This window comes from Mesoplodon bidens, assembly GCF_964165515.1.
Source record: "Mesoplodon bidens genome assembly, chromosome: 9".
NCBI lineage: Eukaryota > Metazoa > Chordata > Mammalia > Artiodactyla > Ziphiidae > Mesoplodon > Mesoplodon bidens.
Genome location: NC_138166.1, coordinates 22,917,902 through 22,937,522, shown reverse-complemented (window position 1 = coordinate 22,937,522; position 19,621 = coordinate 22,917,902). Strand labels below are relative to the sequence as shown.

Here is a 19,621-nt window from a genome sequence, read left to right as displayed (position 1 = left end):
AACTCATTTTGGATCTATCTTTCATATCATTTTGGATCTATCTTTCATCTATCTTTCATTAGTTTGGTGCTTCTCAAAATGAATGTGTTCTATTGGATATTAATAGCGTTATGCAAAAATAACCCCACAAAAATATGCAAATACGTTTGGGTTAATCCAATTTTATTTTACTCATTCAAACAAATATTTATTGACTATTTACCATGTGCTGGCCTTGTTGTAGGGATTGTGAATATAGGAAACAGTAGTGAATACAATGGCCAAAAGTCCTGGTCTTCATGGAACTTAAATTCTAGAAGGTTGGCACTATGGGAGTTCATGGTCAAGGCTCATAGCAAAGTTGGGATCAAGCAGTAATTGCCCAGAGCCCTTCAGTGTCTCAAGATCTTGGCTACTCAATACAGTAGCCACTAGGCACACACTTTAAAATTAAACAAAATAAAAAATTCACTTCCTCATTCACACTAGCCATATTTCAAGTACTCAGTAGCCATACAGCGAGTGGCTGCATGTTTAACAGTGCAGAAATAGAACATTTGCTCCATCACAAGACGTTCTATTAGAGGGCATTGCTATAGAAAACCAGGAAAGAAAATTTGAGAGTGGGCTGAGGAAAAGAAACGACCTTACTGGCATACTGTGAGCTAGGTTGCCCTATTACAACAGCCTCATAAGATAGTTATTATTGGTCCTTTGTTTCATTTGAGGAAACTGAGGCTCAGAGACCTTCTGGTCCTTCCCCCAAATTCTATCTTTGTGTGTCTCTCCAGTGAATAAGCCTTGTGTAATTATTTTTAAAAAATTTCTTCCTGAGGTATGTGAATTCCTCTTCAGTACATATTTTATTTTTAAGACTTAAAGTAAGCTCTTCAACCTATAAGATTAAAAAAAAGTTGTAGAAGTATAATATACATATGGAAAAGTGCCCATACTGTAAGTGCATAGCTTGATAAAGTTTCACAAACATGAACTGACCTATGTTAACCAGCATCCAGGAGAAGAAGCCAAACGAAAACATCACCTAAGAAGTCCACCTTCTAATCACTTCCTACCCTGCCTCTGCCAGGGGTAACCACTCTCCAGACTTCCAAAAGCATAGATGTAGGGTTAGTTTTGCCTGGTTTGTGCTTTATATAATCATCCTATAGAATGTATTTGCCTTATCTCAAGTCTGAGGACTCTAATTACTTCATAACTCATTCTTTTAAAACATTTATTTTAAATCATTAAAGAGAATTCTGGAAGATAGCACAGGAAGCACCAGGAATCCCTCTCCCCACCTGGACAGCAGTTGTGCTGGCAGAATCTGTCTATGTAATTATTCTGGAACTCTAGAGTCTGTTAAAGGCTTGCAACTTCCAGTGGAAGAATTAGAGGGTAAACTGCAGTTATTTTTGGTCAGTTTCAGCTCTAAACACAGTAGCAGCTACCCATCTCCCACTCCCAGCCAAGTGGCAGGCAGCTGTGCACATGATCTTAGAGCAACCTGACACAGATTGTGGGAATGAGGGTGGACAAAAAACCCCTGCCCTCCAAATATCAGGTATCTATGCTCTAATTGCTGATTGCTGCTTCTGATCACAGAAGTGAAGACAAAGAGGGGGGCAGCAGTTGTCACACCTCCAAACATTGTTGCAAGCCTCTCCCCCTCCAGCTGAAGTGACTTACAGGGGAATTAAAAGGCCAACACCTTCTCTGCATCATTTTTTGCTTATTCCTCTTTTGTAAGCCACACATTAAAGACTAGAACATTCAAAAACAACTGCATAGGGGCTTCCCTAGTGGTGCAGTGGTTAAGAATCTGCCTGCCAATGCAGGGGACACGGGTTCGATCCCTGGTCTAGGAAGATTTCACATGCCGCGGAGCAACTAAGCCCATGCGCTGCAACTACTGAGCCTGTGCTCTAGAGCCTGCGTGCCACAGCTACTGAAGCCCACGCTCCTAGATCCTTCGCTCCACAACAAGAGAAGCCACTGCAATGAGAAGCCCGCTCACCACAATGAAGAGTAGCCCCTGCTCGCCACAACTAGAGAAAGCCCATGCACAGCAACGAAGACACAACACAGCCAAAAATAAAAATAAATAACTAAAAAAAAAAACACCCCCCCGCAAGAAACAACTGCATATATGGGGAAAATTAGAAAGTGATTGTGCATTCTCAGGAAAATGCTCAGAAAAGACCAGAGAAGACCTTAAGTTTACACCTTAGGCTGATCCTCAGCACAGAGACAGCCAACAACAATCAAAACCAAAAAACAAACAAAAAATAACAATAGCAAACCCTGGGTAAGGTGGAAGAATCTGATTTCCAGAATTACTACATTATTACATTCAGAGGTGTTCAACAAAAACATCATAAAGCATACAAACAAACAGGAAAGTATGGCCCATTCAAAGGAAAAAAATCTATCAACAAAATGTGTCCCTGAAAAGACTATGGCAGATATATTAGAAAAAGGCTTTAAAACAACAATCCTAAAGATGCTGAAAGAACTAAAGGAAGATATGGAGAAAGTCAGGAGAACGGTGAGTGAACAAAATGGGAATATCAATGAAGAGATAGAAAACCTAAAAATAAACCAAAACAAAATTCTGGAGCTGAAGAGTACAATAACTGAAATGAAAAATTCACTAGCAGGATTCAAAGGCAGACTTAGCAGGAAGAAGAATGAATCAGGGAACTTGAAGATAGGACAATGGAAATGATCAAGGCTGAGGAACAGAAAGAGAAAAGATTGAAGAAAAGCACATAGAGCCTACTGGACATCATCAAAAGGACCAAGATACTCATGTGGGAGTCCCAGAAGGAGAAAAGAAAGAGGCAGAGAGAATATTTGAAGAAATAATGGCTGAAAACTTCCTGAATCTAAAGAAAGACATGTAATCATTCAAGAAGCTCAATGAACTCCAAGTAAGATGAATTCAAAGAGACCTACACCAAGACACATTATCATTAAATTTTTAAAAGAAAAAGAAGATATCTTGAAAGCAGCAAGTGAGAAGCAAATCATTACACACAAGTGATCCTCAAAGAGATTATCTGCAGATTTCTCATTAGAAACTTTGGAGGCCAGAAGATAGTAGGCAGATATATTCAAAGTGCTTTAAAAAAAAAACCTGTCAACCAAGATTCATGTATCCAGCAAAACTGTCCTTCAAAAATGAGGGAGAGGGACTTCCCTGGTAGCGCAGTGGTTAAGAATCTGCCTGCCAATGCCAAAAATAAATAAATACATTAAAAAAGAAAAATGAGGGAGAAATCAAGACATTCCCAGATGAACAAAAGCTGAGGGAGTTTGTGACCACTAGACTGGCCCTGGAAGAAGTGCGCAAGGGTGTGCTGCAAAGATGAACATTAGACCATAACCCTAAGCTGTACGGGGAAATAAAGATATTGGTAAAGGCAAATAAATGGGCAATTATAATAGCTAGTATTATTGTAACAATGGTTTGTAGCTGCATTTTTTGTTTTCTAAATGATTTAAGAGACCAATATATTTAAATTAAAAAATCAATGTAATAGCTAGCATTACTGTTGGTTTATAACTCCAAATCTTGTTCTGTATGTAATTTAGGAGACTAATGCATTTAAAGAGTTATTAGTTTATGTTTGGGGGCATGCATTATATAAAGATGTAATTTTGTGATATCAAAACCCAGAAGCAGTGGGGACAGAGTGTAAAGGAGCAGAGTGTTTGTATGTTGTTGAGGTTAAACTGCTATAAATTCAAATTAGAATGTTACAACATTAGGACATTAAATGTAATCTCCATGGCAACCACAAAATAAATTGTTATAGAATATACACAAAAGGGAATCAAGAAGGAATTCAAACATTTCACTACTTAAAAATCAACTAGGGCTTCCCTGGTGGCACAGTGGTTGAGAGTCCGCCTGCTGATGCAGGGGATACGGGTTTGTGTCCCGGTCCGGAAAGATCCCACATGACGCAGAGCGGCTGGGCCCGTGAGCCATGGCCGCTGAGTCTGCGCATGCGGAGCCTGTGCTCCGCAACGGGAGAGGCCACAACAGTGAGAGGCCCCCATACCACAAAAAAAACCCCAAAAATCAACTAAACACAAAAGAAGAGAGGAATGCAGGGAATGAGGGGCAAAAAGCTATAGGTCTATAGAAAATTTGTTTCTATAGCACAAACACAGAAATAGGTGCCTCCTTATCAGTAATTACTTTAAATGTAAGTGGATTAAACTCTCCCATCAAAAGACAGAGATTGGCAGAATTGATAAAAACACATGGTCCAACTATATGCAGTGTATAAGAGACTTACTTTTGAGATCCAAAGACACAAACTTGTAAAAGTAAAAGGATGGAGAAAATTATTACATGCAAATAATTACCAAAACAGAATGGCAGTGGCTGTACTAATTTCAGACAAAATAGGCTTTAAATCAAAAACAGTTACAAGAGACAGAGAAGGACATTACATGTTAACAAATATTTCAAAACAGCAAGAAGATATAATAATTATAAGCATTTATGCACCTAATGTCAGACCATCAAAATATATGAGACAAAAACTGACAGAATTGAAGGGGAAAATAGACAGTTCTACAATAATAGTTGTAGATTCCAATACCCCACTCAGAATAATGGATAGAACAACCAGACAGAAGATAAGCGAGGAAATAGAGGGCTTCAACAACACAATAAACCAACTAGATCTAATAGACTTATACAGAACACTCCACCCAACAACAGCAGCATACATATTCTTCTTAAGTGCACATGGGACATTTTCCTGGATAGACCATATGTAGGACCACAAAGTAAATCTCAGTGGTTTTTTAAAAGACAGATATCACACAATGTATCTTCTCTGACCACAGTGGGATGAAATTAGAAATCAATAACATAAACTGGAAAATTCACAAAATTGCAGAGGCTAAACAACGTCCCTTTAAACAACCAGTGGATCAAAAATGAAATCACAAGGAAATCAGAAAATAGTTAAGAAGAGATAGATGAAAATGTAAACACACCATGTTAACAGTTATGGGCTGCATCAAAAGTGGTACTGGGGGAAATTTATAGTTATAAATGCTTACATTAAAAACAAGAAACATCTCGTATAAACAGCCTAACTTTACAACTTTAAGTCGTACTAGGACAAGAAGAACAAACTAAATGCAAAGCTAGCACAAGGAAGGAAATAATAAAGATTAGAGTGGAGATTAATGAAATAGAGAATAGAGAAAATCAGTGACCCAAAAGTTGGTTCTTCGAAAAGATCAACAAAATTGACAAACCCTTAGTTAGGTGGACTAAGAAAAAAATAGGGAAGACTCAAATTACTAAAATCAGAAATGAAAGTGGGGACATTTAGAAATAAAAAATAGAGTACTATGAACAATTGTATGCCCCCAAATTGGATAACCCTAGGTGAAATAGACAGTTCCTAGAAACACAAAATTTACAAAGAAACAGAAAATCTGAATAGACCTAACCTAACAAGACTAAATCACAAAAAAATAGAATATCTGAATAGACCTATAAGGAGTAAGCAGATTGAATCAGTAACAATAATTAAAAAAAAAAAAAAACAAACCTTGCAACAAAGAAGAGCCCTGCTCCTGATGGCTTCACTGGTGAATTTTACAAAACATTTAAAGATGAACTAATACCAACCCTTTTCAAATTTTTCCAAAAAATTGAAAAGGAGGGAACATTTTTTAACTCATTCCTAAGGCCAACATAATCTTGACACCAAAGCCGAAATGAAGACACTACAAGAAAAGAAAACTACAGACCAATATCCATCATGAACATTGATGCAAAAATCCTCAACAAAACACTAATATTAAAACATAATTCAGCAATATATTGAAAGGATGATACACCATGACCAAGTGGGATTTATTCCTGGATTGCAAGGATGATTTAACAATATGAAAATAGATCTATGTAATATACCACATCAACAAAACGAAGGAGAAAAAAACCCATGTGATCATCTCAACTGATGCAGAGAAATCATTTGACAAAAGTTAATGTCCTTTCATCATAAAAAAAAACACTCAACAAAGTAGGAAGAGACGGAAACTACTTTCACATAATAAAAGACATATATGAACAACATTAATGGTGAAAACAGAAAGCTTTTCCTTTAAGATCAGGAACAAGGGAATGATGCCCACTTTTACCACTTCTATTCTATCTAGTACTGGAAATTCTAGCCAGAGCAGTTAGGCAAGAAGAAGGCATCCAAATTGGAAAGGAAGAAGTAAAATTATCTTTGTAGATGATATGACCTTATACATAGAAAATCCTGAAGATCCACAAAAAAAGTTATTAGAACTAATAAATGAATTCAGCAAAGTAGCAGGATACAAACCCAACACACAAAAATCAATTGCATTTTTATACTAAAATGAAGAACCTGAAAAGGAAATTAAAAAAACAATTCCATTTACAATAGTGTCAAAAAGAATAAAATACTTAGGAATTAGCTTAAACAAGGAGGTGAAAGACTTGTACAATAAAATTATAAAACATTTTTCAAAGAAATTAAAGAAGATATAAATGTGTGGAAAGAGTTACCAAGTTCATGGACTGGAAGACTAAATATTGTTTGTTTTATTGAGGTATAGTTGATTTACAATATTATATAAATTTCAGGTGTACAACAGTGATTCACAATTTTTAAAAGTTATATACTCCATTTATAGGTATTATAAAATATTGGCTATATTCCCTGTGCTGTACAATATATCCCTGTAGCTTATTTATTTATTTATTTATTTATTTTTTAATTAATTAATTAATTTATTTTTTAAATTAGTTTCTGCTTTATAACAAAGTGAATCAGTCATACATATACATCTGTTCCCACATCCCTTCCCTCATGCATCTCCCTCCCTCCCACCCTCCCCATCCCACCCCTCCAAGCGGTCACAAAGCACAGAGCTGATCTCCCTGTGCTCTGCGGCTGCCTCCCACTATCTATCTACCTTACGTTTGGTAGTGTATATATGTCCATGCCTCTCTTTCGCTTTGTCACAGCTTACCCTTCCCCCTCCCTATATCCTCAAGTCCATTCTCAAGTAGGTCTGTGTCTTTATTCCCGTTTTGCCCCTAGGTTCTTCATGACATTTTTTTTTTTAATTCCGTATATATGTGTTAGCATACGGTATTTGTCTTTCTCTTTCTGACTAACTTCACTCTGTATGACAGACTCTAGGTCTATCCACCTCATTACAAATAGCTCAGTTTCGTTTCTTTTTATGGCTGAGTAATATTCCATTGTATATATGTGCCACATCTTCTTTATCCATTCATCCGATGATGGACACTTAGGTTGTTTCCAGCTCCGGGCTATTGTGAATAGAGCTGCAATGAACATTTTGGTACATGTCTCTTTTTGAATTATGGTTTTCTCAGGGTATATGCCCAGTAGTGGGATTGCTGGGTCATATGGTAGTTCTATTTGTAGTTTTTTAAGGAACCTCCATACCGTTCTCCATAGTGGCTGTACCAATTCACATTCCCACCAGCAGTGCAAGAGTGTTCCCTTTTCTCCACACCCTCTCCAGCATTTATTGTTTCTAGATTTCTTGATGATGGCCATTCTGACTGGTGTGAGATGATATCTCATTGTAGTTTTGATTTGCATTTCTCTAATGATTAATGATGTTGAGCATTCTTTCATGTGTTTGTTGGCAGTCTGTATATCTTCTTTGGAGAAATGCCTATTTAAGTCTTCTGCCCATTTTTGGATTGGGTTGTCTGTTTTTTTGCTATTGAGCTGCATGAGCTGTTTATAAATTTTGGAGATTAATCCTTTGTCAGTTGCTTCATTTGCAAATATTTTCTCCCATTCTGAGGGTTGTCTTTTGGTCTTCTTTATGGTTTCCTTTGCTGTGCAAAAGCTTTGAAGTTTCATTAGGTCCCATTTGTTTATCTTTGTTTTTATTTCCATTTCTCTAGGAGGTGGGTCCAAAAGGATCTTGCTGTGATTTATGTCATAGAGTGTTCTACCTATGTTTTCCTCTAAGAGTTTGATAGTTTCTGGCCTTACATTTAAGTCTTTAATCCATTTTGAGCTTATTTTTGTGTATGGTGCTAGGGAATGATCTAATCTCAAACTTTTACATGTCCCTGTCCAGTTTTCCCAGCACCACTTATTGAAGAGGCTGTCCTTTCTCCACTGTACATTCCTGCCTCCTTTATCAAAGATAAGTTGGCCATATGTGCGTGGGTTTATCTCTGGGCTTTCTATCCTGATCCACTGATCTATCTTTCTGTTTTTATGCCAGTACCAGACTGTCTTAATTACTGTAGCTTTGTAGTATAGTCTGAAGTCAGGGAGCCTGATTCCTCCAGCTCCGTTTTTCGTTCTCAAGATTGCTTTAGCTATTCGGGGCCTTTTGTTTTTCCAAACAAATTTTGAAATTTTTTGTTCTAGTTCTGTGAAAAATGCCATTGGTAGTTTGATAGGGATTGCATTGAATCTGTAGATTGCTTTGGGTAGTAGAGTCATTTTCACAATATTGATTCTTCCAATCCAGGAGCATGGTATATCTCTCCATCTATTTGTATCATCTTTAATTTCTTTCATCAGTGTCTTATAGTTTTCTGCATACAGGTCTTTTGTCTCCCTAGGTAGGTTTATTCCTAGATATTTTATTCTTTTTGTTGCGATGGTAAATGGGAGTGTTTTCTTGATTTCATTTTCAGAATTTTCATCATTAGTGTACAGGAATGCCAGAGATTTCTGTACATTAATTTTATATCCTGCTACTTTACCAAATTCATTGATTAGCTCTAGTAGTTTTTCGGTAGCATCTTTAGGATTCTCTATGTATAGTATCATGTCATCTGCAAACAGTGACAGCTTTACTTCTTCTTTTCCAATTTGGATTCCTTTTATTTCCTTTTCTTCTCTGATTGCTGTGGCTAAAACTTCCAAAACTATGTTGAATAAGAGTGGTGAGAGTGGGCAGCCTTGTCTTGTTCCTGATCTTAGTGGAAATGGTTTCAGTTTTTCACCATTGAGGACAATGTTGGCTGTGGGTTTGTCATATATGGCCTTTATTATGTTGAGGAAAGATCCCTCTATACCTACTTTCTGCAGGGTTTTTATCATAAATGGGTGTTGAATTTTGTCGAAAGCTTTCTCTGCATCTATTGAGATGATCATATGGTTTTTCTCCTTCAACTTGTTAATATGGTGTATTACATTGATTGATTTGCGTATATTGAAGAATCCTTGCATTCCTGGGATAAACCCCACTTGATCATGGTGTATGATCCTTTTAATGTGCTGTTGGATTCTGTTTGCTAGTATTTTGTTGAGGATTTTTGCATCTATGTTCATCAGTGATATTGGCCTGTAGTTTTCTTTCTTTGTGACATCCTTGCCTGGTTTTGGTATCAAGGTGATGTCGGCCTCGTAGAATGAGTTTGGGAGTGTTCCTCCCTCTGCTATATTTTGGAAGAGTTTGAGAAGGATAGGTGTTAGCTCTTCTCTAAATGTTTGATAGAATTCACCTGTGAAGCCATCTGGTCCTGGGCTTTTGTTTGATGGAAGATTTTTAATCACAGTTTCAATTTCAGTGCTTGTGATTGGTCTATTCATATTTTCTATTTCTTCCTGAGTCAGTCTTGGCAGGTTGTGCATTTCTAAGAATGTGTCCATTTCTTCCAGGTTGTCCATTTTATTGGAATAGAGTTGCTTATAGTAATCTCTCATAATCTTTTGTATTTCTGCAGTGTCAGTTGTTACTTCTCCTTTTTCATTTCTAATTCTATTGATTTGAGTCTTCTCCCTTTTTTTCTTGATGAGTCTGGCTAATGGTTTGTCAATTTTGTTTATCTTCTCAAAGAACCAGCTTTTAGTTTGGTTGATCTTTGCTATCGTTTCCTTCATTTCTTTTTCATTTATTTCTGATCTGATCTTTATGATTTCTTTCCTTCTGCTAGCTTTGGGGTATTTTTGTTCTTCTTTCTCTAATTGCTTTAGGTGCAGGGTCAGGTTGTTTACTCGAAATGCTTCCTGTTTCTTAAGGTGGGATTGTATTGCTATAAACTTCCCCCTTAGAACTGCTTTTGCTGCGTCCCATAGGTTTTGGGTCGTCGTGTCTCCATTGTCATTTGTTTCTAGGTATTTTTTAATTTCCTCTTTGATTTCTTCAGTGATCACTTCGTTATTGAGTAGTGTATTGTTTAGCCTCCATGTGTTTGTATTTTTTACACATCTTTTCCTGTAATGATGTCTAGTCTCATAGCATTGTGGTCGGAGAAGATACTTGATACAATTTCAATTTTCTTAAAATTACCGAGGCTTGATTTGTGACCCAAGATATGATCTATCCTGGAGAATGTTCCATGAGCACTTGAGAAAAATGTGTATTCTGTTGTTTTTGGATGGAATGTCCTATAAATATCAACTAAGTCCATCTCGTTTAATGTATCATTTAAAGCTTGTGTTTCCTTATTTATTTTCATTTTGGATGATCTGTCCATTGGTGAAAGTGGGGTGTTAAAGTCCCCTACTATGATTGTGTTACTGTCGATTTCCCCTTTTATGGCTGTTAGTATTTGCCTTATGTATTGAGGTGCTCCTATGTTGGGTGCATAAATATTTACAATTGTTATATCTTCTTCTTGGATCGATCCCTTTATCGTTATGTAGTGTCCTTCCTTGTCTCTTCTAATAGTCTTTATTTTAAAGTCTATTTTGTCTGATATAAGAATTGCTACTCCAGCTTTCTTTTGATTTCCATTTGCATGGAATATCTTTTTCCATCCCTTTACTTTCAATCTGTATGTGTCTCTAGGTCTGAAGTGGGTCTCTTGTAGACAGCATATATATGGGTCTTGTTTTTGTATCCATTCAGCCACTCTGTGTCTTTTGGTGGGAGCATTTAGTCCATTTACATTTAAGGTAATTATTGATATGTATGTTCCTATTCCCATTTCCTTAATTGCTTTGGGTTCGTTATTGTAGGTATATTCCTTCTGTTGTGTTTCTTGCTTAGAGAAGTTCCTTTAGCATTTGTTGTAAAGCTGGTTTGGTGGTGCTGAACTCTCTCAGCTTTTGCTTGTCTGTAAAGGTTTTAATTTCTCCATCAAATCTGAATGAGATCCTTGCTGGGTAGAGTAATCTAGGTTGCAGGTTTCTCTCCTTCATCACTTTAATTATGTCCTGCCACTCCCTTCTGGCTTGTAGGGTTTCTGCTGAGAGATCAGCTGTTAACCTGATGGGGATTCCCTTGTGTGTTATTTGTTGTTTTTGCCTTGCTGCTTTTAATATGATTTCTTTGTGTTTAATTTTTGACAGTTTGATTAATATGTGTCTTGGTGTATTCCTCCTTGGATTTATTCTGTATGGGACTCTCTGTGCCTCCTGGACTTGATTAACTATTTCCTTTCCCATATTGGGGAAGTTTTCAACTATAATCTCTTCAAATATTTTCTCAGTCCCTTTCTTTTTCTCTTCTTCTTCTGGAACCCCTATAATTCGAATGTTGGTGCGTTTAATGTTGTCCCAGAGGTCTCTGAGACTGTCCTCTGTTCTTTTCATTCTTTTTTCTTTATTTTGCTCTGCATCAGTTATTTCCACTATTTTATCTTCCACCTCACTTATCCGTTCTTCTGCCTCAGTTATTCTGCTATTGATCCCATCTAGAGTATTTTTCATTTCATTTATTGTGTTTTTAATCGATGCTTGATTCATCTTTAGTTCTTCTAGGTCCTTGTTAACTGTTTCTTGCATGTTGTCTATTCTATTTCCAAGATTATGGATCTTGGAAATAGAATCTTGGATCAGCTTTACTATCATTATTCTGAATTCTTTTTCAGGTAGACTGCCTATTACCTCTTCATTTGTTAGGTCTGGTAGGTGTTTATCTTGCTCCTTCACCTGCTGTGTGTTTTTCTGCCTTCTCATTTTGCTTATGTTACTGTGTTTGGGGTCTCCTTTTTGCCGGCTGCAGATTCGTAGTTCCCGTTGTTTTTGGTGTCTGACCCCAGTGGCTAAGGTTGTTTCAGTAGGTTGTGTAGGCTTCCTGGTGGGGGGGACTAATTCCTGTGCTCTGGTGGTTGAGGCTCGATCTTGTCTTTCTGGTGGACAGGTTCACGTCTGGTGGTGTGTTTTGGGGTGCCTATGGCCTTATTATGTTTTTAGGTAGCCTCTCTGCTAATGGGTGGGGTTGTGTTCCTGCCTTGCTAGTTGCTTGGCATAGGGTGACCCACACTGTAGCTTGCTGGTCATTGACTGAAGCTGGGTGCTGGTGTTGGGATGGAGATCTCTGGGAGATTTTCGCTGCTTGATATTCTGTGGAGCTGGGAGGTCTCTTGTGGACCCGTGTCCTGAAGTTGGCTCTCCCACTTCAGAGGCACAGCACTGGCTCCTGGCTGCAGCACCAAGAGCCTTTCATCCACCCGGCTCAGAATAACAGGGAGAAAAAGTAGAAAGAAAGAATTAGTAGAAGAAAGAAAGAGAGAGGGAAAGAAAGGAAGAAGGGAAGAAAGGAAGGAAGGAAGGAAGAAAGAAAGGGAGGGAGGGAGGAAGGATGGAAAGAAAGAAGGAAAGAAAGGAGGGAGGGAGGGAGGAAGGAAAGGAAGAAAGACAGGAGGGAGGGAGGAAGGAAAGAAAAAGAAAGTGGAAAGAAGAAGGGTGGGAGGGAGGAAAGAAAAAGAAAGAAGGAAAGGAGGAGCGGAGGGAGGGAGGGAGGAAGGGAGAGTAGGAAAAAAAGAAAGAGCAGGTAAAGTAAAATAGAATAAAGTATGAAATATAGTAGCGTTATTAAAATTAGAAAGTAATTATTGAAAAAAAAAAAAAAACCGGACCGATAGAACCCTGGGACATATGGTGGAAGCAAAGCTATACAGAGAGAATCTTACACAGAAGATTACACATACACATTCACAAAAAGAGAGCAGGGGGAAAAATCAAAAATCTTGCTCTCCAAGTCCACCTCCTCAATTTGGGATAATTCGTTGTAAGAAGAGGAAAAGGGCGAGAAGTCTGAAATCTTGCTCTCTAAGTCCACCTCCTTAATTTGGAATAATTCGTTGTAAAAAGAGGAAAAGGGGGGAAAGTCTTAAATCTTGTCCTCAAAGTCCACTTCCTCAATTTGGGATGATTCGCTGTCCATTCATGCACTCCACAGACGCAGGGCACATCAAATGGACCGTGGAGCTTTAATCCGCTGCCTCCGAGGCTGCACAGAGAGATTTCCCTGCCTCTGCTCTCACAGCTCCCGGGTCTCAGCCTTGGACCTGGCCCCGCCTCTGCGCGTAGGTCGCCGGAGGGCGTCCGTTCTTCGCTCAGACAGGACGGGTTTAAAGGAGCCGCTGATTCGGGGGCTCTGGCTCACTCAGGCAGAGGGGAGGGAGGGGCGCGCAGTGTGGGGCGGGCCTGCGGCGGCAGAGGCCGGCGTGACGTTGCAGCAGCCCGTGGCGCTCCGTGCGCTTTCCCGTGAAAGCCGTCCCCGGGTCTCGGGGACCCCGGCAGTGGCGGGGTGCACAGGCCCCCCGGAAGGCGGGGCGGACAGTGACCCGCGCTCGCACACAGGCCCTGCGGCGGCGGCGGCAGCGGCGGCGGCGGCGGCGGCGGCGGGCCGCGGCGGCGGGCGGCGGCGGGTGGCGGCGGCGGCGGGTGGCGGCGGCGGCGGCCCATGCCCGTCTCCGAGGTCCGTGCCTTACCCGCGGCTCGTGCCTGTCTCCGGCGCTTCCCCAAGCAGCCCTCTTAATGCCCTCTCCTCGCGCACCAGGAAACAAAAGGGAAAAAAGTCTCTTGCCTCTTCGGCAGCTCCCGACCCTTTCCCCGGACTCCCTCCGGGCTAGCCGTGGTGCACTAACCCCTTCAGGCTCTCTTCCTGCCGCCAGCCCCAGTCCTCTCCCTGCGCTCCGACTGAAAGCCGATACCCGAGCCTCAGCTCCCAGCCCCGCCCGCCACGGCGGCCGAGCAGACAAGCCTCTCGGGCTGGTGTGTGCCTGAGGGCACCGGTCCTCTGTGCCAGAATCTCTCCGCTTTGCCCTCCGCACCCCTGTTGCTGTGCTCTCCTCCGCTACTCCGAAGCTTTCCCCCTCCGCCACCTGCAGTCTCCGCCCGCGAAGGGGCTTGTAGTGTGTAGAAACCTTCCCCCCTTCACGGCTCCCTCCCACTGGTGCAGGTCCCGTCCCTATCCTATTGTCTCTGTTTATTCTTTTTTTCTTTTGCCCTACCCAGGTATGTGGGGAGCTTCTTGCCTTTTGGGGGGTCTGAGGTCTTCTGTCAGCGTTCAGTAGGTGTTCTGTAGGAGTTGTTCCACGTGTAGATGAATTTCTGATGTATCTGTGGGGAGGAAGGTGATCTCCGCGTCTTACTCTTCCGCCATCTTCCTCCGGGCTAGCTTATTTATTTTATACATAGTAGTTTGTACCTCTTAATCCCCTACCCCTATCTTGCCTTTCCCCCCAGAAGACTTAACATTGTTAAAATATCAATATTACCCAAAGCAATCTACAGATTCAGTGCAATTCCTATCAAATACCCAATGACAGTTTTTGCAAAAATATAAAATTCATTCTAATATTCATATGGAATCTGAAGGGACAGTGAATAGCCAAAACAATCTTGAAGAAGAACAAACTAGAGGCTCACAATTTCTGATTTCAAAACTTACTACAGAGCTACAGTAATCAAAACAATGTGATAGGGCTTCCCTGGTGGCGCAGTGGTTGAGAGTCCGCCTGCCGATGCAGGGGACACGGGTTCGTGCCCCTATCCCGGAAGATCCCACATGCCGCGGAGCGGCTGGGCCCGCGAGCCATGGCCGCGGTGCCTGTGTGTCCGGAGCCTGTGCTCCGCAACGGGAGAGGCCACAGCAGTGAGAGTCCCGCGTACAGCAAAAAAAAAAAAAAAAAAAAAAAAAAAAAACAATGTGATATTGGCATAAAAACAGATATACAGACCAATGGAACAGAATAGGAAGTCACAAATAAACCTTTGCATATACAGTCAAATGATGTTTGACAAGGGTGCCAAGGCCATTCAATGGATAAAGGACAGTCTTTTCAACAAATAGTCCTGGAAAAATTGGGTATCCTCTTGCAAAAGATGAAGTTGGACTCTTACCTAAAACTGTATACAAAAATTAACTCATAATGGATGAATGTAATCCTAAATGTAAGACTGAAAACTCGGTCTAGAAGAAAACACTGGACAAAAGCTTCGTGAATTTGGATATGGCTACAGTTTCTTGAATGTAACACCAAAGGCTCCTGCAACAAAAGAAAAAATATACAAATTGGACTTCATGGAAATTTAAAAAATTTGTGCATCAAAAAGACACTATCCACAGAGTATAAGCAGCCCACAGAGTGGGAGAAAATATTTGCAATCATATATCTGATAAAGGATTAATATCAGAATATATGGAGAACTCCTAAAACTTAACAATAAAAAAAAACCTGATTCAAACATGGGCAAAGTCCTTGAATAGACATTTCTCCAAAGAAGATATACAAATGGACAATAAGCACTCTAAAAGATGTTCTACATCACTAATTACATTAGGGAAATGCAAATCAAAACTACAATGAGATACCACCTCACACCCATTAGGATGGCTACTATAAAAATAACAGAAAAGAACATGGGTTGGCAAAGATGTGGAGAAACTGGAACCCTTGTGCACTGTTGGTGGAAATGTAAAATGGTGAAACCACTGTGGATAACAGTATGGAGGCTCCTCAAAAAATTAAAAATAGAGCTACCATATGATCCAGCAATTCCACATCTGGGTATATACCCAAAAAAATCAAAAGCAATGTCTCAAAGAGATATTTGTATACCCAGGTTCATAGCATCATTAATCACAATAACTAAAACATGGAAGCAACCTAAGTGTCCATCAGTGAATGTATGGACTACCAAAATGTGGTATATACATACAACGGAATATTATTCAGACTTTAAAAGGAAGGAAATTCTGACACATGCTACAGCATGGATGAACCTTGAGAACATTATGCTAAGTGAAATAAGCCAGTCACAAAAAGATAAATAATGTATGCGTCCACTTATGTGAGTTAAGTAGTCAAAATCATAAAGTCAGAAAGTATAATATAATGGTGGTTGCCAGGGGCTGGGGAGAGGGGAGATTGAGGAGTTATTGTTTAATAGGTATAGAATTTCGTATGTACAAGATGAATAGAGTTATGGGGATGGATGGTGGTGATGGCTATGCAACAATGTGAATATATTTAATGCCACTGACCTGTACACTTAAAAATGTTTAAGATAGTAAATTTTATATTATGTGTATTTTAACACAATTTTTAAAAAGGAAAAATATTGGGAAAACATTTTACAGCGAATAATTCTATGACATTTAGTACATTCACAAAGTTGTGAAATCACCACTTATCTATTCATTTCCAAAACATTTCCATCACTTGAAAGTAAAACTGGGTATCCGTTAGGCAGTTTCTCCCATCCCTCCTTCCTCCCAGTCCCTATAGGAACCACCAATCTATGTTAAGCCTTTGTTTATCTATTCTGTATTTTCCTATAAATGGAGTCGTACAATATGGGCCCTCTTTTGTTTAGTTTCTTTCACCCAGCATTGTGTTTTGGGGTTCGTCCATGTTGTTCCTTTTTAAGGTTGAATAATATTCTATTGCATGGGTAGACCACATTTTGTTTATCCATTCATCTGTTGACAGACATCTGGGTTGTTTCCACATTTGGGGCATTGTGAACAGTGATGCTATCTATGGACATGCATGTACCTGTACTTGTTTGAGTCCTTGTTTTCAGTTCTTCTGGGTATACACCTCTGAGTGGAATTACTCACTCAAATGGTAAGTCCGTGTTTAACTTTTTGAGGAAGAGCCAAACTGTTTCCCCAGCAGCTGCACCACTTACAGTCCCACCAGAAAGATACAAGGGTTCCAGTTTTTCCCCATCCTGTCAATACTTGTTATTTTCCATCCTTTTTTTAAAATCACCATCCTAGTAGGTGTGCAGTGGTATCTCACTGTGGTTTTGATTTGATTTCCCTAGTGAGTAATGATGTTGAGCATCATTTTATGTGCTTGTTGGCCATCTGTATATCTTTTGGGAGAAATGTCTATTCAAGTTCTTTGCCCATTTTTTTTTTTTTTTTTTTTTTTTTTTTTGCGGTACACGGGCCTCTCACTGTTGTGGTCTCTCCTGTTGCGGAACACAGGCTCCGGACGCGCAGGCTCAGCGGCCATGGCTCACGGGCCCAGCCGCTCTGTGGCACGTGGGATCTTCCCGGACCGGGGCACGAACCCGCGTCCCCTGCATCGGCAGGCGGACTCTCAACCACTGCGCCACCAGGGAAGCCCTGTCCATTTTTTAATTGAGTTTTTTTTGTCTTTTTTGTTATGAAGTTGTGAGAGTTGTTTATGTATTCTAGATACTAGACCCAATCACATATGATGTGCACATATTTTCTCCACTCCGTAGGTTGTCTTTCACTTTCTTTATAATGTTCTTTGATGCATACAGATTTTTACTTTAATGAAGTCCAGTTTATGTGTTTTTTCTTTTGTGGCCTGTGCTTTTGGTGTCATACCTAAGAATCCATTGCCAAATTCAAGGTTATGAAGATTTACCCTCATGTCTTCCTCTAAGAGTTTTATGGTTTTAGCTCATATTTAGGTCACTGATACATTTTGAGTTAATTTTTATATATGGTGTGAGGTAGGAGTTCAACTTCATTCTTTTGCATGTCGGTGTCCATAGCTCATTCTTAACACTAACAGCCCCAACGTGTCAAATAGTGTCTTAAATATCCATTTACTGCCCAATAACAAACATTCCAAAATGTGGTGAAAAACTCTACAGCATGAGTACTGGCTACTTTAATAATTGAAAAAAACAGTCATTCAATTTGATGGCTGAGATGGTTTTAATTACCCCACTTAGAGTTCATTTCAGTGGTAGGTCCTGTCCACATTCTGCCCCTTGTGTTCCATTTGAGCCCAACATCCCCACTGGGTTGGAACCCAAGCCTGTCCCACCCTGACCAGTTCTTGTCCAACAGAAAATATAGTGGAGACCTTGGCCCACAGTACCAAGCCCTTGCTGGCCTCCTGTATTTGCTGCTGACTTGTGTCCTTGGCTGAAGCCCTGTGCCTCCTCTTCTGCCTCTTCTGTAGTCTGCTGGTGACCAATGGTTATCTTGGCTTCCAGTGTTCTCTACTCAGAAGCCCTCCCACGCCTCATCAGCGATTTCCTTCGTCTGACAGCGTGACCTTCAGCCACTTTGTGCTTGACTTTATCCACCTATTTATCCACCTTTATCCACCTTGACTTTATCCACCTATTATCTCTCTGTTCCAAATCAGAGCTATCTCCTGTTACTAGCAAAGCAAGGCCCTGTCTTCTCTGGGTCTGAAGTTTATTCCTTGCTTCCAGCTCAAAACTACTCTCTCAGAGCCACCTTGATCCCATCTCAGGCTTCTCTAGGTGTCCCGTTCTCGTCTTTAACCATTGTACCTTCTCAGATGGCATTTTAGGCTCCTTGGAAGTATTCTTCTGATGTCTTTTGTCCACTGTGAATAAAATAATCTTTAGACTGCTCAACACTATGGTTCAATCTATATGAATCATCTGTGTTTTCTCTAGTATGTTCATGCTCATGCTCTCCAAAGCCCCCTTCCACTTCTCTTGTTTTTCTCTTTCCAGCTCTTCATGTGTATCTCCCAGAGATATGATTAAAGAAGACTGAATTGTTTATCTATCTGATTATATGGAAATCATGAGAGAATAAATCTGGAACTGTCATAATTTTTTCCTGATTTATAAGCTTTTAAAAATACAATTTTAGGGCTTCCCTGGTGGCGCAGTGGTTGGGAGTCCGCCTGCCGATGCAGGGGATACGGGTTCGTGCCCCGGTCCGGGAGGATCCCACATGCCGCGGAGCGGCTGGGCCCATGAGCCATGGCCACTGAGCCTGCGCGTCCGGAGCCTGTGCTCCGTAACGGGAGAGGCCACAACAGTGAGAGGCCCGTGTACCGCAAAAAAAAAATAAAATAAAAAATAAAAATAAAATTTTAATTTTGAAATAGGTGATACTTTTACTTTGATCAAAAGTTGAAACAATAAAAATATGTACAGAGAAGTCTTGCTCCCATCATTCCCCTTTTGCTAGCAAATCTAGAGTTTTACGGTCTTTTTTCCCGATGTAAATATCTGAATAGCACTAAATTAAATAATTCAGTAATTAAAAGTACTTAGTGTTGATGAATACAGTATGCTGTTAGAGACTTTGAACAAGTATGTCTACTTGTAAGTTGTAGCTATTCCCCAGTCTATGCCCTCCCCCCATACATGTGCATCATTTTAAGTGATAACAGGAACTCCTTATGCTAGAATAAAAATAAAGTTTGTAGGAGGTAATCTTGAAATTAAACCAAAGAATTTATATCAACTTATATTTTAAATAGTTGCTAAAATCAAAGATTAATCTATGTATGTTTCATGAAGTTATTTATATTTTATTTTCACAAAATTTAGTAAATTTTACAAGGAGTATATCATAGAGCAAATCATTATTTTGTGTGTAGCTATTACAACTTTGTGTCATTTTTGGGGTTGTAAACAAATGAAATTTATGTAGGAAAAACCGAAGCTAATAA

At 39.8% G+C, this 19,621-nt stretch overlaps 1 protein-coding gene across 3 annotated transcripts in view; it reads left to right on the top strand.

The window, feature by feature from the left end:
- Positions 1 to 19,621, top strand: part of LOC308622412 (up-regulator of cell proliferation) — a 77,616-nt gene that overhangs the window by 52,518 nt on the left and 5,477 nt on the right. The gene's annotated exons all lie outside the window — the stretch shown is intronic.